The sequence below is a fragment of the Chrysochloris asiatica genome, unplaced genomic scaffold, assembly GCF_000296735.1.
Source record: "Chrysochloris asiatica unplaced genomic scaffold, ChrAsi1.0 scaffold00024, whole genome shotgun sequence".
Taxonomy (NCBI): domain Eukaryota; kingdom Metazoa; phylum Chordata; class Mammalia; order Afrosoricida; family Chrysochloridae; genus Chrysochloris; species Chrysochloris asiatica.
In genome coordinates this window covers 6,440,476-6,445,806 of record NW_006408542.1, presented here as the reverse complement: position 1 = coordinate 6,445,806, position 5,331 = coordinate 6,440,476, and the positions used below count along the sequence as shown (strand labels likewise).

The following is a 5,331-nucleotide window of genomic DNA, read 5'->3' as shown; positions in this document are numbered from 1 at the left end:
CCTCCAGTGATATCAGCTTGTCTTTTCTTCTACTCAAGTGCATCTGTCTTCTTTGTATGGAGTGTGGTTCTCCTTTCATTTCTATCCTATAGCTAACTACAGGTTCATATTTGAGCTTCATAATGAAAAAAAGTTTTTTTTTAAAAAAAAACTCCTCTACTGAACACAGGGAAAAAAACCTTTGTTATAAGACGTTGATGAAAAGCATTATATATGAGGGAAAACCATTAGAAATTTATGCTACTCAGCGCATCGTTGTGTCGTTTTGTAAGGCATTTGAAGTCATTAAAAAAAAAAAAATCACAAGTGCATTGAGTTAAGCATTGGGTTGCTAACTACAAAGTGATTTTGATTCTATAGGACAGAATACAACTGCTCCTTAGGGTTTCTGAGACTATAAATTTTTACAGCAGCAGCCAGCCTCCTCTTTCTCCTGCAAAGTGGCTGGGAATATTGGGTATCTCTAGTAGACTCCTGGTGTGATGCTGTAGGATAAACACTGGACTGCTAACCAAAAGGTCAGCAGTCTAAACCTACCAGTTGCTCCTTATAAACCCTATATAGGGTCGCTATGAGTCAGAACTGACTTGACAGCACTTAACAAGTGTTGTTAAGCACTCAACCTCAAGGTCGGTTTGAACTGCAAGGTTGGTGGTTCAAATTCACCAGCTGCTCCTCAAAAGCCTTACACAGGGTCTCTGTGTGTTGGAACCAACTTGACAGCACTTAACAACAACAAGTCTAGCTATGGAGTCCCAATGTATCGCTGGAGGATTAGCACTGGTCAGCAGTTCAAACCTACCAGTCTCTCCTCAGAAACCCTATACAGAGTCGCTGTGAATCAGAACCGACTCCATGGCACTTAACAACAATGTTGTTGTTAGGTGCCATCAAGTTGGTTCCTACTCAAAGTGACTTTATGCACAGCAGAACAAAACACTGCCTGATCCTGGGCCCACCTCACTATTTTTGCCATGCTTGAGCCCATCGATGCTGCCACTTGGCCAATCCATCTCACTGGGGGTCTTCCTCTTTTTCTCTGACCCTCCACCTTACCAAACATGATATTCTTCTCCAGTGACTGGTCCCTCCTGACAATATGTCTGAAGTATGAGAGACGGACAAAGTTTGGCCATCCTGGCCTCCAAGGAGCACTCTGGCTGCACTTCTTTCAAAATGGATCCGTTGGTTCTTTTGGCAGCCCATGGCACTTTCAATATTCTCCTCCAACACCATAATTCAAAAGCATCAATTCTTCTACGGTCTTCCTTATTCACTGTCCAGCTTTTGCATGCATATGAGGTTATTGAAAATACCATGGCTTGGGTTAGGCACACCTTAGTCCTCTAGCTGACATCTTTGCTCTTGAAAACTTTAAAAAGGTTTTAAAGTAGCTATGGATAAACGCGGTACTGTAGGATAAGCACTGGGCTGCTAATTACAAGGTCAATTGTTTAAACCCACTATCCGCCCCTCGGAAACTCTACCAGGGACCATTATGAGTCAGAACCTATTTGAAACTGGCTCATGAGCACTTAAAAACAGCATAGTTGTAGCTACTGTCCCTATATTATTTGGGAGCTATATCCTGGTGTGGCGCTCTGGGTTAAAGCGCTAGACTGCACAGTCAGTTTGAACCAGAAGGTCAATGGTTCAAGCTCACCAGCCACTCCTCAGAGACCCTATACAGGGTCTCTATGAGTTGGAAACGTACTCAGTGGCACTCAGCAACAACACTTAACAACAAATATACTGTTCTGAGAGATGTTTAAAAAAATCTGTCTTAAATTTTTGGAAATGTTAAGCAAACACAATTGATTAATAAGTTCATAACATATCAGAGTATTATGTACATCATTTACCTTTTCTGTTTCAAGAATGTACATCACTCCATTTGCCAGTCTAAGACATTTCATTTTATAGGTATGGAGCAGGAAAGGGGGAAAAGCAATGACCAATTCCTTTCTTCCTTGTTACTGGCAGGTTCTTAATAGCTGTATCTTCTTGGACTTCTTCCACACAGGAGTGAGTTTTCTACCCATTCGTTTGTTACCTTGCTTGTTGTGGATACCCTACTCCTACTATGCAAAACCACACTTCGTGTTTAAATTACTTTTCTTTGGATATTTGTTCAATGGCAACATGAGCCCTGAGCTGTAATCGGGCTTCCATGGCATAGTCTTTGTAGTTTTTAATGTTGTCTAGGCTTCTTATTGCATTGGCATAATCTCTTTTTAGATAATACAGGATTCCCAATTCATAGTAAGTATATGGCACCAAATAGTGATCATGTTTCAACAGCTTCTCCTTTTGAATGACATGGTGAAAGTACTGTTCAGCCCGCCAGTGTTTGCCTAGGTGTTTCAGGCATAGACCTTTCAGTAAATGTAACAAACTCATGTCATCTGTGACATACTCTTCACTTGGATTTTCTCTTAAAATGTCTTCTCCTTTGTTAATGACAGATAACCATCTTGAAATAAGATCTAGCCTCTTGCTCATGACTCGGAAGCCACTCCAGGCATAGAGGAATTCCAGAAGAGGCTGTGCTTTAAACCAGCCTGAAGTAGTACCGTAGCGCTCACCCTTCTCGGCAACAAACTTTTCTATTGGCACAGAAGAGCCTAAGATTTTTATCCTCAGGCTATCCACTTTTAAAAAGAGTGCATTCATGTCCTCGCTTTCTGAATCAGAAGGAAGCAAGGCCAGTATGATAGCCTTACTGTACAGATAGATTGCCTTGGACCACTTGCTGTATTGAGACAGCAGACTCGCATAGTGGTAAGCTTCCTTCCACTCCTGCAGAAAAATGTGGCACCACATGAGTTCCCAGTAACAGAGGTGATGAATCTGTTTCCATTCATTCTGAATAAAAATGCACTTCTGTAATTTTAACTGTGCAAATTCAAAATGTCCTGTCAGCATTCTAAAACGTGCATGGAAAAATATAAGTATGACACAGTTTGGGAATTTCTTAAGATAGGGTATGAAGAGGCCCTCTGCAGCAGACCTGTAACCTTTTTCAACACCAAAAGCAATACAAATATAATTATAATAAAAGAGTAGAGTAAAAGCACTTAGGATGTTATTTATATGGTTTTCAGATGCACTCTCATGAAGCAAAGCCAAGCCTGCCTCTCTGTCACCAGAATACCCAACAGTATTGAGCAGTTTAAAAGTCTTTGGTGGTACAAGTGATAACATCAAATTGAATGCTCCAAGTCCAAATTTAATTCCTCCAACCAAGTGTTTGTGGGCTTTGCTTTGGTAGTTAGGTATCTGTATTAATATTTGCTGACAGTCTTTGTATATTTGGTAACTTAATCCAACGTTAATTCCACTTTTGAGAAAACCAAGCACAGAGTCATCCTGTATAAATGTCACTGTGGATTTCAAGATCAAACACTCAGCATAGCAGATTTCTGCATGCAGCTCCTCTTCTTTGATAGATTTTATTCCCTGTTTAGACACTACATGGGATAAAAATGTTATCCTAGATTTCCTTCGAAATCTGTTACAGGTTTTCAAAGCACTCTTTGCGGTGGACATTCCAATCTGTATATCCTGTGGTTCGAAAGTCAAGATGGCCTTGACAACCATAAGGATATCATAAATTAGGGCGTGGTACATGCTGTTATGAGACCATGGATGAATGAGATTTATGGCATCGGAGAATCTGTTATTTAGAAATAAGTATAATCCAGTGGTGCATTCTTCCAGGGACGATATTAAATTCATCCTTGTTGCCACAGGGATAATTTCAAAGGCATCTTCAAACTTGTCTTCCTTATCATCTTCGCTTTTACTTGTAGGAAGTGACATAGTTGCTTCCCCACTTCAGAAATGGAGGTACCTGAAGTGAGACAATGTGTTTGCAATAAGGTCAGCTCCTGCTCTCCTGATGGGATCACTTCTTCCACACAAAGCTCAGCCTGAGGTGTTGCTATTACAATGGTAGTTGTGAAGTGTAGCATTCAGATAGCCTCATCTCTGTCAGGAAAGGAGGGGGAAAAAGAAAAGAAAACTTTATTGACCCAGAGGATGCATTCCTGAAAAGTCCAAATAATTTATGGTTATTGTTGTTGTGGTGGTTAAGTGCCATTAAGTTGGTTCTGACCCATAGTGGGTTTCCAAGGAGTGGCTGGTAAGCTTGAACCACCAACTTTGCATTTCAAGGTACTAAAATCCAGGTGTGGCACTGTAGGATAAGACAGGATTGCTAATCGCTAGGCTAGTGGTTCCAACCCACCGGCCACTCCTCAGAAAATCTGTATAGGATCACTATGATTCAGAACCAACTCAATGGCACATAACAACAAAGGGAACAAATTCTTGTGAGACATTGTGAAGTAAACCCGTTATAAACAGATGATTCTTTTGCAACCATTCCTCCAAAATTTATTTTCGTAATGTGGGCTATACTATAAAATTTCTCCAAAGGAAGGCCTTGGGAACAAGAATTCGACTAGAAGGGTGAGTATATTTGCATAGTTCCCTTGTTAAGACTGATGAAGACGTGAATTGTCCACACCAAAGAATTAACACTCTGAGAATGAAAAATCCATGCCTTGCTAATTTTATTACTTCCACTTTTACCATTTGTCTGTCAGTTTGTTGTGCTGTGGTGGTTTGCATGTTGTTGTGATGATGGGAAGCTATGCCGCTGGTATTTTAAATGCCAGCAGGATGCACCGTTAGTGGACAGGATTTAGTTGAGCTTCCAGATTAAGACAGTCTAGGAACAATGAGAAGAAGACTACTTCCGAATGTTTAGTCACTGAAAATTTTATGAATAGCAGATGAACACTGTCAGATAACACCAGAATATTGAACAATAAAATATGATCAAGAGCACCAAAATGTTGTCAGATATATGCAAGAAGATGAGCCCCTCAGGTTGGAAGGCACTCAAAATCTGACTGGGGAGAGCTGCCTCCTCCAAGAATTGTTGACTCAAAGTGTTGAAGCAAATGAATGGAGTTAAGCTTTTGAGAGCTTCATTTGCTAATGGGGTATAATCCAAAATGAGGAGAAACAGTGCAAACATCCATTAATAATTGGAACATTAAATGTATGAAGTATGAATTTAGGAAAATTAGAATTTAAAAAAATTGAAATGGAACGAATAAACATCAACATCCTAGGCATTAGTGAGCTGAAACGGACTGGTATTGGTCTTTTTGAATATGACAATCATACGGTTTATTTTGCTGGGTATGACAAATTAAAGAGGAATGGCATTGCATTCATCATCAAAAAGGACATTTCAAGATCTAGCTTGAAGTATAATGTTGTCTGTGATAGGATGAGATCCATACGCCTTAAAAAAAA

General features: G+C 40.0%; 1 pseudogene; it reads right to left on the bottom strand.

The window, feature by feature from the left end:
- Positions 1 to 2,109: 2,109 nt before the first annotated feature.
- Positions 2,110 to 3,822, bottom strand: LOC102814148 (annotated as a pseudogene).
- Between the last annotated feature and the right edge of the window lie 1,509 nt (positions 3,823 to 5,331).